Source organism: Acomys russatus, chromosome 5 (genome assembly GCF_903995435.1).
Source record: "Acomys russatus chromosome 5, mAcoRus1.1, whole genome shotgun sequence".
NCBI classification, from domain to species: Eukaryota; Metazoa; Chordata; class Mammalia; order Rodentia; family Muridae; genus Acomys; species Acomys russatus.
Genome location: NC_067141.1, coordinates 78,946,496 through 78,960,019, shown reverse-complemented (window position 1 = coordinate 78,960,019; position 13,524 = coordinate 78,946,496).

Genomic DNA, 13,524 nt, shown 5'->3' with positions numbered 1-13,524 from the left:
ATTATACCCCTTTGTTCTGTGTCTACAAGGGTGGGTGACCTGGGAGACAGTCACTCAATGAACAGCCAGCCATTCCATTCCCTAAACTCAAAAGTGGCTGTCCTTGAGGGAAACCACACACTACACACTCCCGTCCCACTCTGTTAAGAGTCACACTAGCAATCAGAACTGCCAACACTATCAGTACCACTGCTGTCAATAAACTTTTTTGTTGTTTCTTTTTAAACCAAGAGTCTAATGTCTTATTGACACCTGAGAACAGACTGACTTGCTAACTTAAAAGTGGGGTCAGATTCAAGACCCTGCTTCCTGACAAAACTGCGTTCAAGTGTTTGGTAGCATGATTAGTTTTTACTCCACACTGCAGATTTTCTGGAAGAAACAATAGTGAACGTAGTTTTTCTATTTCCTAAGAATTCCCAGATGAGCCAAAAGTAGAATTCATGAATAAAATTGACATTGAAAGAGGTTGGGATGGAGCTCAATTGGTAGAGTGCTTGCAACTCTACCACGTATGGAACCCGGGTTCGATCCTTGGCACCACTAGGCATGGTGGACTGTGGATAGAATCCTAGCATTCATGAGGTGGAGACAAGAGGACTTTAAATTCAAGTTTATCCTTTGCTGTGTATTGAGCTCAAAACTAGCTGCCTGGGATGCATGAGACCCTGCCCTACCACATTGCATCACTAAAACCACTGAAGTTTTCTGCATGTCCCAGTGTATCCACACAGCCAAAGCTTTAAAGACAGAAGTTCTATTTGGCGGTCAGTAAGGTACTGAATGTACCTGGTAGCCCTCAATAAAGATGTCGGTGGGTACTCAACCCTGTGAGTTTCCAGGTGGAGAAAGTTGAAGTAAAGGGAGTGGCCCACATATTCATCTTGGGGCCCGCCAGGCTGGGTGGGGCTCAACTTTCCTGGAGTCCTGGTCACCGGATGATTGAAACAACAGAATGAGATAATTGCAAAGAGAAAGTTATAATCTATAAATGCAGGTTTATCGGAGCAGCTCTTGGCCACCATGCAAAAGGAGGGAAAGGAGAGAGGGGGAAGAGAGGAAGTGTGGGAGGGAGGGAGGAGGGACATGCACAGAGGAAGGAGAAAGAAGGAGAAGTAAAAGAGGGAGACAGGGAGAGGCAAGCAGAGGACAGAGTGGGAACCAAAATGTCTGGATTATAGAGTGAAGGGAAGGTCCTGCTCCTGGCCTGGATATTTCACTGTAGAAGGCAGGACATGGCAGTCATACCCAGCAGCAGGTAGGGACCGGGATGCCTGAAACCAAGCACAAGTTAACACTACTTTGTACAGTGTTAGTCCACACATACCATCTAAGTTTCTCACATCCGTGGAAACTCTCTTCTCCTGGGTTGTCTAGCCAGACTGTAGCTGGCTCCTATGTACTTACTTGCTTTTGCTCAGCAAGGCATCATGGACAATTACATTTGCAACTATGTTCTAGTTGAGGCTACGTAAGACCCACATCCAGTCACACTGGAACCTAAGGACAGCAAAGGTAACCGTAGTTGGGGCATTTTGAGGCATTGTCCTGAGGATCATCAGGACAAACTAATGTAAATGTTACAAGAAATGTGTTTCATTCTTTATTGTCTATGTTTACAGTCCTGATAATTCTCAGTGTATATTTCTTTCCATTTTTTTTCCCTTTTCTTCATTCTCTGGTTGTGAGAAAATGCAGCTATCAAGAGAATTACGATTTTCCTTTACCCTTAAGGAACTGAGTATTCAAGACCGTTCCTGGGAGCAGGAAGGAAGAGAAGGCAAAGGACCATATCAAGTACTTTGCTTGACCTCCAAAGTACTGAGCCAGGATTGGTCTGCAGGAAGGGGAAGCCAACGGGGAGGGAAGAAGAGCGCAAACCCTTAAGTAGTGTCACCCAGAGGAAGATGTGGAAATTCAGCTAGAGTTCTGGAAAGACACAAGCATTGCAATATTTAGGAATTGCCCATCTTGGTGGCTTAGGCCTTTGATTCCAGCACTCCAGGAGGCAGAGGCAGGTGGCTCTCTGTGAGTTCGAGGCCAGCCTAGTCTACAGGACAAGTCCAGGATGGCCATGGCTACCCAGGGAAACCCTGCCCTAAAAGGAAATAAGTAAATAAAGTCGGGAGTTAAGCAGTTAGTTCTCAAGTATTTGGGCCAGAGGGGATTGTCCTGCAGTGTCCACTGTCCAGGCGCTGCACAAGGATTGCAGCCACCATTGTGTCTTCTGTGCAGGGAACCAGCAAACAGTGTCTAATGGTTGCTAAGCAACCATTAGCCCATTGCTGCTCTTTTCCATTAAACATTATCTGCCTTCTTAGATTGTTTTAATTTACTTTAAAGCAGGAAAGGTAATGTGGCGTGATTACCAGTGATACTAACAATGAAAATGTGAAGATTTTGTAAAGGTTAGATCAGTCTTGGTGGGGATAGTTGGTAATGATAGTGACAGTTGGTTGAAATCTTAAAGCATTTTATCACCTGTCCTCATACGTCATGATACACACACACACACACACACACACACACACACACACACACACACACACAAGAAATAGTTGTAGTCTCTGATATTGTAAAACTCAGCCGACATGCAGTTGAATAATCTCTGTCCTCTGCTATGCTTTGCTCCTCACTACAGCTTGTCCCAAGCAGTGCTGCTTCAGTACAGCGGGGTTAATAGTAGGTAGCCCTCGGCTCCGCAGACACCTGAAACCACAACACCCATAGGTCTGAGAAGAATGTGGAAATAACAGCTGTCTGTTTAAGGAAAGTTTTCAGGTACACAATGAGGACAAATATCAGAAAAAGAAGCATTGTTATTTAGGAACCTATTTACATTCCGAGGTTTTAGAGAGATATTCGCCACCTGTATACACAGTAACTGTTGTGCCCAGCAAAAATGTATACACAACCAGAGTTAGGAAGGATTTCCTGCTGCTTTGTCATGCACCTTTCTCATAGCCGATGTTTTGCCTATGGGACCTTTTTTTTTTTGAAGGTCTATGGATGCTAACACATTACTTGCCACACACTTGAAGTTAGCTCCTTGCCTGTTACAACACACACCAAATGACTGTGTGTGAGAGCTGAGAAGGGTGTGTGAACAACTGGGTTCTGAGTCTGGTTTTCCTACTCCTGTGACCTTGAGCAAGGATTTTTCGTTTTCGTTTTTGTTCTTTATCTATATATGAGAATAATAACTAGTTTGTCAGGGCTGTCCTGAGAATATAGCAATAGACATAGATGGTGATCACTATTAATAATCATGTAATTACCGGCTGAGCTGGTTGTTGCTGTTTCCATGTCTGATTAGCATTCAGTTGCCATTTCCGGTATCTCATCCTAAAATGCCATCTGAATAGGAAGATTGGGGTATGTGCCATTCTTGAAGTGCTCTTTAACAGAAGGGGACCCTGCCCTGTGGAGTAATTTGTGTCCTTCAGACAATGGTGGGTCAGTGTGTTAGTGCCTACAAAGGTCCAAGGCCCTGTCAGAACAGGTGACAGCACTATGGACCAGGCTCACCCATGTGCTGAGACAGCTGCCACCACCGCCACCACCACCACCACCACCATCACCACCACCATTACCACCACCACCACCACCACCATCACCACCACCACCACCGCCGCCACCACTGCCACCACCACCATTGTTTCTTCTTCTTTCTTCTTTCTCCTTTTAAAGTGGTCGACACAGTGTTAACTCTTCATATGCATTATCTTTCTCAATATTAAAAGTCTGTGAAGTAGTGGGGTAGCTATAGCAATCCTCATTCTACACATGAAGAAATTTCTCTGCAAGGGAAGTTGTAGAACTTTTCAAGACTCGACTCGTGTAAGTGGCATAACAGGGCTGCATTACTGTCATATCTCAGCCTTGGCCAGCTAGGCCTTCTGGGACTGAGGGAAAAGGTCCTATACAAGTCACACATTTGCATTAAGGTTAAGGGTCTTGTCGTCTCCCGATGTGCCAATGAGGCATAAGACTGGACAATCCCACCCAGCAAAGCAGTGACGAATGGCACCAGAATCGTATGTGATTAGATTTCCATCCTTCCCATGGGACCAGCTCAGGTTACTGGCTCACTAGTTCTCAGTGTGACCTCTGTAGAGACATCTGTAGGAGATGTGCATTTGAAGCTCTGTAGGCGGCTGGAGGCTGGGGCTGAGTGTTGGTTGGTGTGGAGTGGTCAGGAGAAGCAGAACATTCAGAAGCAAAGGATTTGGGTGTCTTGATTGAGCAAAATTGGAGAAATGTTTAACAATCTCCTCATTAGGTGCACCCCTACTCCTACCTACCAGTTTCCTAGGCACCAATCTGTTACAGGATAGAGTGCAGTCTTCTGGCAGTCATTTTCCTTTTGTAGCTTACAGTGCAGAAGGTCACCAAAGGATCATTCATCACCCACAGAGACTAAAAAATATACCTGCAATAAATGTTATAAAGGCGTCATGCTTCCAGAAAGGGTTACAACAGAGATGCTTCCTGATGGGGAAGGGCCTGTGGCTTCACTGAGGAGATGAGACTGGAATTTGACTAGAAAGCGATGAGGAAGCAAGGCAGTGGTGGTGCACTCAGGGAGGCAGAGGCAGGTGGATCTCTGTGAGCTCGAGGCCTGGTCTACAGAGTAAGTTCCAGGACAGCCAGGTCTACACAGAGAAACTGTGTCTCGAAAAAAACAAAAACAAAAACAAAAACAAAAAACCAAACAAAGTGGGGAGAAGTGAGCATGAAGAAGAAGCATCTGTGCCGAGGAAAGGACTTGTGGTGAGAGGAGGGGGCCACGCTGTGCACCAACCCCAAGCCTTCTGTGTTACGTCTCTAAAGGCTCCATGGCACTGAGGCCCAGAGACCCCAAGATTTCTCTCAGAAATGGTCTAACATCTAGATCCACGTGTCTGCTCTTGGTGGTGGTCAGCTTTGCCGTGCCATCAATGCTAGTGGCATTGCCTGGTGCCTCTCTGTATATTTGTGGATGAGTCAGGCTTCGTTTCCTTCTGTTGTTGAGGAATTTTCACTTGGAGCTTTTCTATCTGTTGGGACAATGGCATCTGGAAAGAGCTGAAGCAGGATGGGAAATTGGGCTCAAGGAACAGCAGGCAGGATGCTGGGCCCAAAGATGCCCCCTTTCCTTCTCAGAGTGCATACTCACCAGTGTTTTGTAAAAAGTGATTCCTGCACCTTCAGTGCCCTTTAGGTATCCTTTGGGAGTCGTGGAGGTAGTTGAATGGATAATTACCTCTATGGTTATCTTCATTTATATATATTTATAGCTATCATTTAAGAGGACAGATGATGTACAATCTCCTGGTCCATGTTCCTCTGTTTGGTAAAGTTAATTGATGAATTAAACATGACAGTGAGCCAAAACAGCTCAGCATTTTTTGTCTCATTCATAGTTCTTGAGCTTTATCTAAAATGTGCATGGTTGGTGTCACTCCGGATTGGGGGATGGTGTTTCCATACTCTTTAAAGCAGAGGTTCTCAACTGGTGGACCGAGATCCCGTTGGGGGTTATATATCAGATAACTTCATATCAGATATTTATGTTATGACTCATAACAGTAAAATTACAGTTATGAAGTAGCAATGAAATAATTTTATGGCTGGGGGTCACCACAACATGAAGCACTGTATTAAAGTGTCCCAGCGTTAGCTAGGTTGAGAAACACCACTCTAAAGGGAATAAGCAGGTGACACAAAGGGAAGATAAGGGTGGGACAGGGACTGGCAGAGTAGTTATGGAGCCTCGGTTTTTCAAAGACCAGGTTTTCAATTTTAAGAAGTCATGAATTTGAAAGAGAGCAAAGAGTATATGTGAAGTTTGTAGAGAGGAAAGGGAATGGGGGAAACGGATATAATTATAATCCCAAAAAATAAAAGGAATAATTTAAAATCAAACTCAAACACCCAGGTGTCCATCAAAGTTCTCACTCATGAAATTTTGCCACAGTTGGCTACTAGGTTAAAGAAATGAACACGCAAGTTTTTAGGGAGCTACCGTTTTCCGTTGCTGCCATACTCTTGGAGAATCAGCAGATTTGTTTATTATGTTTATCCTGCAATTTCTATCCGCATCTGCTATTTGCCTACACTACTTGCTCTCAGTGTTACCCATTGAACAAGGAAAACCACAAGCTGGAGGTGATGACAGTGCAGTCTTCAGGTTTTAAAAAATCACATTAAAAACAAGAAGATGGGTGAAGCCACTTGACAGCCAAATCATGTAGCAGTTGGCGAAAACGTCACTAATTTTAATTCATGAACATTGTCAACATCTGTACTGGGGAAAGCAGTCAGGAATCTGAGGGACCAGAGGAAGCCTCCAAGAGTCTACTGTTTGCTCAGGAAAGCAAAGATAGACCACTCAAAGACCAAACAGGCTGTGAGGCTCCTAAGAACTCACAGAACAATCCACAGGGCTCCCTGAGGATAAGGCCCAGTAGAGGAAGTCAAGCTTGGCAGGACCGGGAAAACTGGGATGAAGGAATGGAAGGTCCATATATAAAGTTATAGAGGGAGACCCAGTTGGGAAATCACAGGAAGCAACCAAAGGATGCTGAGAAGAGAGGCTAAAATCAGCTGGGGTCTCACAGGAGCCAATGACTGATTCTGCAACAGGATGGGGAGGGGAGGGAGGTGTTTCTGGCTTTTTCCATTCAGCCTAACTTTGAGCTTTCTCTATTCTGTTAGATGTACTGATGGTTTATTTCATCATCATCACCCACCCACCCCCACCTTGTTTGTTTGTTTGTTTTTGACACAGGGTTTCTCTGTGTAGCTTTTGTTGTCCTGGACTCGATTTGTAGAGCAGGCTGGCCTCGAACTCACAAAGATTCACCTGCCTCTGCCTCCCTGAGCGCTGGGATTGAAGGTGTGCACCAGTGCAGCTGGCTTCATCATGTCTCTTAAGTGTCCCTAGCATGTGTTGTGTTCTATACCACATTGCTTATGCATCGTCCTTTGGAAGAATGGTGTTTGCAGTTTTATACTGTTATGGCTAACACCGTGTTAGTCGTTTTCTGTTCAGTGAGGATACCTGAGGGGGGAAAAAGGAAGCAAGGTTTATTTGGACTTAGAGTTTCAGAACATTTGATCGATGCCCATATGGGTCATCACTTTCGATCTCTGATGAGGCAGAGCACAGATGGTGATACTAGAAGGGTAAGTAGAAGATCCTAACATATCCTTCAGGGATGTGGCTGTAATCACCTGTTTCCTGTCACCCACTTCCTGCATGAAGTAGACTTCATGTCGGGAAGTTCCTGCCTTGTCCTGAGAGCTCTGTTCTATGGCGCTGAAGCCTTTAGCACTTGGCCTTTGAGGGCATAAAAGATTCAGGTCACAACAAGCTGTTATGAGCATCCATAGAACAGAAACCCATTCATTACTTTTCAATCAAATTATTTCAATAGCCTTTTCCTAAACCTGGGTGTCTCTGGTTTATTCCTGCACCAATACAACCTTCATGTCACTTTCAACACATCCTTCCAAAGATAAACCTCTGAGATTACTGCCCCTTCAGTGGTGTTTCATAGCCTGAAATGTCAAAATTCCTTACTGCCAAGGACATGTACGTTTTTCTACACCACTTACAATACCCGCCTCCTGTACTTACCTATACAAACCCTGCTCTCCTCTGACTGCCCGTCTTGTTATCCCAGAAAGGCATTTGTTGTACATCATGTGCCCTGCAACCATGACTGGTATGGACGAAAGGTCACTTCTTGCTTGTACCTCAGTTTATCCATGTGTCACTCTTTACTTCCGTATTTCCTTTGTGTCTGCGGTAGTCTTGGTACTTTGCAGGGAGGTGGCCCTCTTTCTACTTCCAAATCAACATGTGGTCCATTCGTGATTCTGGGTGTGGCACACACACACACACACACACACACACACACATACACACACACACACACGAATGTGTTTTAGCCCGTGCCTCTGAGACATGACATGGAACACTGAACAGTTTAGAGAACTTAAGTGTAATAGCATTTAAAATGAGTTAAGCCATTTGTGTGGACGTGGTTCTAGAGTGAGTTACTAATGCCTTGTGCTTTCTTAGCGTGAGTGAAATGGACATAATTTGAATCTTTTGTTGTGTCAGGATAATCACTACAATGATTTGTAGGTCTTTACTGTAATCATTGGCCGATACAGGGAGTTGCCTCTTCTTTCTCTCTAAGGCCCCCACACAGCTGCACTTTGTTTCAACAGGACTTTGTTTCAGTTCTCCATTAGGCTGTGAGTTCCTGCTGCAAGGTACCCAAACCCTGCCTTTTTCATGAACAATAGTGTCACAGTCAGCAGAGTAAAGACAATTATGTTCAACCACACAGGCCCACATAATTCTTCAAGGTCAGGGGTCATTTTTCATGCAGTTGTGGGCACACTGAAGAAATGCTTCAAGAGAGCTATTTGTTAGTTCTGTAGGTCATATGCCAGACACAGAGAAGACTCAGAAGGAAGACTTTGACCAGGGAGACCAGCACCTCTCTCCACCTCCCCTCACAGGTTCCTGTCTGGAGTGAGGATATGGAATTTAACTTGCTGTATATATACCTTTTGGGTATCTGGGTTTGGGGAGGCATGCTCAAATGTTTTGCTATGCACATATCTGCATTGGTGGCTCTCGTCTAATGATGATGTTCTTGAGACAGTGACATTGAAAAGTATAACAGAGTTGGCAAAGGGAGAAATGAACGGCTCCCTGTCTGTCTGCACTCCTCTTGTAGCCAGATACTAAAAGTGTCAGAGAATAAGCTCTGGGCACATTTTCAGGTCTTTAGCAATACAGGTACCAGTAAGAGCTGGACTTGTAAATAGTTGTTCCCTGTGTGTGACTGATCCAGTGTCGTGCTGACGGAATGTTAGGATGATATGTCGCCATTTCTTTCTTTCTTCCGCAGATCTGATTTTATTCAGAATGCAAAGACAACTTAAAGTATATAATCTCCCAGCTAATGACTTTTGGATACATTTCTGTCCAGTGAGATATAAAATGCTGGGCAGGACAAAATTCACCAGAGTGTTGGAATATTGGGATGTCTTCAGTTTATTTCGAAATGCTTTTGAAGTCAACAAAATGGATTGGCAGCTGGTCATGGTGGCGCACGCCTTTAATCCCAGCAGTCAGGGAGGCAGAGGCAGGTGGATCATTGTGAGTTGAAGGCCAGCCTGATCTACAAAGTGAGTCCAGAACAATGAAGGCTACACAGAGAAACCTTGTCTCAAAAAACCAAACCAAACCAAACCAAACTAAAAAAAAAAAGGATAAGGTTGACAGCTAGCAAAATGGATGGACAGACTGATATAACAATGTATAGGAAAATGGTAATTGCAGAAATCTAGGTGTCAGGAATACTACTGTTCCCTTCCAAACAATTTTGATTTTAGTACATGTTTAAAGTATTCCCCCAAATATAATGTTGAGACGTGAAGTGCTCCTAGAAAGAAGGCTTCTGCCATTCATACGTCTTCTCTTGAGTGTTTGGACCAATGTAGAAATTGCTATGGCCGTCTTGTGACAATATGGTTCGGTCTCATGTTAAACGGGCGAAACAGGAAGATAGAGCTCTGTTCTGGTCCTTGAGGGCAGCTTATGGGAGTCAGTTCTCATCTTCCGCCTTGTCGAGACAGCATCTGTGTTTTGGAGATCAAGCTCAGACCTCCATGCGTGCAAACGAAGCACTTTACTGACTGAGCATCTCCCCTTGGCCCAAAGCCTAACTTAAAAGTAGAATTGCCAGAGTGTGGTCTAAGGGCAGAGCCACAACTCTGCTTGTGGAAAAATAATTCTATTAAGGGTGCTACTATTTTGATCATGAGCTGATTTTTCCCATTGGATTTACATCCAATGGATGTACATTTTCTAGAATTAGTTCAACAAAGCTCATCTACTCTTTTCATGCCGCACCAGATTTTCCCATCTGCTCTCACCTCGGTTCTGTTCTCCTGAGACTGGACTCACCCCAAGGAGCAGGTGGGAGTGGCTGTGCCCATTTTCACTCAAGTGTGGCTGACAGTGTTCCTTTCTAGCTAAGCTCTCTGCACAGCCACAGGGCTCTACTGCCCAGCTCTGAGGCACGAGCTCTCTAAAAGGAAGTTTCTGGCCAAGAAGCAAGAAAAGAGTCTTTTAAGAGTGGATAGGCCCCTGAAAGCTGATCAGATCTGGCTTGGCTCTGTCCCTGCTAGGGAACAGGCTTTCTCCACCAAGGCCTCTTGGGCTCATAACTGTTTGGGTCTCAGCATTGCAGTGGGCCCTTGCAAAATCAACACCGAGTGTCAGCTGCTTGTCCTCATCCTCGCTAGCACTCCCTGAGTATCTGGAGTATAGTCTCTAGGGTTGCCCTCTTGCTATGTGAGCCTCTAAGAATGGCTCCGTCCACTAACCACAAAGCTCTTGACCACCCAGGGTTGCTGGTGGGATGGGTGCAGGGCACCCAGCCACATCCCCTGTTGTGTTAGGATTCTTTAGAAGAACAGGACTGGTAGAATGAATAGGTTAGCGTTAGGGTGTGAAGAGGGGTTTATTAGAGAAGGAATGGTGTCTTAGGGTTTCGTTGCTATGAAGAGACACCATGAACTCTAAAGGAAAACATCTGATTGGGGCTGGCTTACAGGCTCAGAGGTTTAGTTCATTATTGTCATGGCAGAGAGCGTGGCACTGTGCAGGCAGGCATAGTGCTGAAGAAGGAGCTGAGAGTTCTACATCTTGACTTACAGGCAGCAAGGAGAGAGACTCTCCCATTGCGTATATATGAGACCTCAAAGCTCACCTTCACAGTGACACACTTCCTCCAACAAGGCCACACCTCCTAATAGTGCCCCTCTATATGCATCCAAACAAGCATGCACCAGGGAGTCTATGGGGCCATACCTATTCAAACCACCACAAGTGGGTATCCCAGCAATAGTTATCTGCACACTGGAAAAGTTGAGAAACCCATAACTGCTCAGTTTATGAGGCTGGATCCCCTGTAGTCTCAATCCGGTGCTGGCCTGGAGGACTCCTGGAGGGCCACTGGTCTTCAGCCCACATTGGAACAGCAAAATCTACATTCTAACATCAGCTAAAGTTGGCAGCGGCAGCAGCAGCTAGGTAGACAGACACACACTCGTCAACAAGAAATGAAGGTAGGCACACCAGGAAGTACAGCTTTTTTCCCTTGGATGTTTTTATATGTGTGCTGCTACCAGAAGGTGTCATCCATTGTAGGAGAGGCTCTTCTGCTTCCAATTAACCCTTCTTTAAAGGACTTGCCCAGAGGCATGTGTCTTAGTTGATTCCAAATAAAACAAGCTTACACTCAATATTAACACTCACAGCCTGGGTCAGAGTGTGTAGACAATCATGATCCTGCCTATGGACCCCTGAGAGAGGAATCCTGGCTTCGAGACCCAGGCTTAAGTCTATGCAGGTTGAAAGGCCAAGGATGAATCTCCTGTGGGAAATTCCTGCCTAGGGAGCTCTCCCTAATACCCCCACTCTGGGTTTTAATGCCTGGATCACTGTTATTATCCCAGACCTCACTTCCTCTGCTCAGGCCATTATCCCATTGTCTACTGGACACCCTTACTTTGCTCTCCTCTTATCCAGATAGTCACAGTGCTGTGCATCTGTGCATCTAAACCTCAGGCATCCTCTAAGTAGATGCCTCGCCCTCCTCCAGATGCCCTCCCTGTCCCTGTAACCTGCCTGGGTGTCCCTCTCCATGTATTCACATAATGTCATACCTGATCCAAAAACCTTACCCATTTCCTGGTAATTAATTCCTTCCTTTATGTCTGTCTCCTTTGGTAGACCTCAAACTCCAGAAGGGCCGGCCTACACCATTCCTCTGGCCCGTGCTGGTCCACAGCCCCGAATCCAGGGCAGAGCACCTAACCAGTACTTTATGGCCACGTGCTCAGTGTGATGGAGGGACGGGCGGTGCACAGTCGCGCACATGGCAGTTTGCGGTTCTGCCTAACTCACAGGCTGGCTGCAAAAGCACGCACTTTCCTGGGCAAGGAAGAAGCCTCAGGATCTTGTTTTCCTCTTCTGCAGTTTTAGTAGAGTTTTTTTTTTTTTTTTTTTTTTTTTCTTCTAGTTGTTCCCAGATGTCACACTCCATTAATCCCTCAGTGTCCTATTGGTCAAATGGAAGATGCTGTGACACGGAATAGGACTCACTTGTGGCCTTTCTGCAGGCTGGTTCTTTGACGCATATGAGAGAACTTTGTCTAATGGAGGACATTTTCCAGCAAACAAGAGTTGCTAGCATTTTTTTTCCTGTCTTTGCTATCTTATAGGTACTACTGAAAGTACTCACATGTATCCATCCATTCAAGCTTTCCAACCACTGTGTGATGTGGGTACCGTTGTCCCCACTCTATGGATGAGATAACAAGAGGCTAAGCGTTTGTCATTCAATCTGTGGGTGGAAACCCATCACTGAGCTTCAGTCAGTCCATCTTTAGAAGGTGTACTTGTCAGGACGGTATTGTTCTGCCTTTAAGTCATAATACGTTCTGTTTCTGTGGCTGCTGTGCAATTGTTTGTGGGAGTAAGAAAGGAAGTATCAAAGATGAAAAAGGTGGCGGCGCAGCGCAGTAGAGATGGTTTATTTGCTGCTAAGAATAGTGTGTTCCAGAGTCTGGGGTGCCTTGCTGTGCTAGAGTTCACAATGTGCATGGAGCGTGTAGCGAGCGCTCTTCTTCAGAGAACGGCTTTCCCACTGATGCCAGGAACACCCTCGAGATGGCTTCTGACCATCCACTTCCTGGAAAAGAAGGCGATTCGCCATTCCTTTTGAACAAACCAGTCTATTGGCAGGTTCTTGTGTTCTGCCACTAGGGAGTGCAGCAGACAGGCGGGACTGTTTCACTACCTTTGTTTGCTCAGTGCTGGGTAGGAGATTGGAGGTGGAAATACAGCCTGCCTAGAAGGCCTCTGCCCATGTGTTTGGGTCAGGAGGAACTAACGTGGCACCAGAAAAAAAGCAGCTGGATTTCTTTCTGAGTTGTGCTTACTTCTGTGGCCCCTGAGGTAGAGCTGGGCTGGACATGGTTGAGGGTCTACGTGTGGCTACCTGCAGGGTCAACCCACCTCTTTCTGGGACCTTGGTTGACTCAGAAGAGGCAGCATGCCAGCCTTCAAGGGAAGAAGCACCGGGTATGTGACAGAGAAATATAAAGTGTGACACGGAGCAGGATGTGGGCGTGGGGGTAGAGGAGCCTGGGAGAGTGGGTAGTGGGCAAGCTGCCATTTTTGCTGCTCTGGCTTCCCAGCCCTTTTTTTCTTTGTTTTTTTGGCTCAGGAGATGACTGAACATGTGGCTCACAGCTGACTTCTTCAGGGCCTTAGATAAACGATGAGAAGACAGGTGACACCTGGGCACCTTTTTCCAATTCTGTGAAGATGGGGAATGGGCCAGATGGCCTGACTCCTCCACCCCCACCCCATCCACTCACTTTCCAGTGAGAGGAGAAAAGAAGGAGAGAGGAAGGAACTCTGGGGTTGTGTTCAGAGACAGG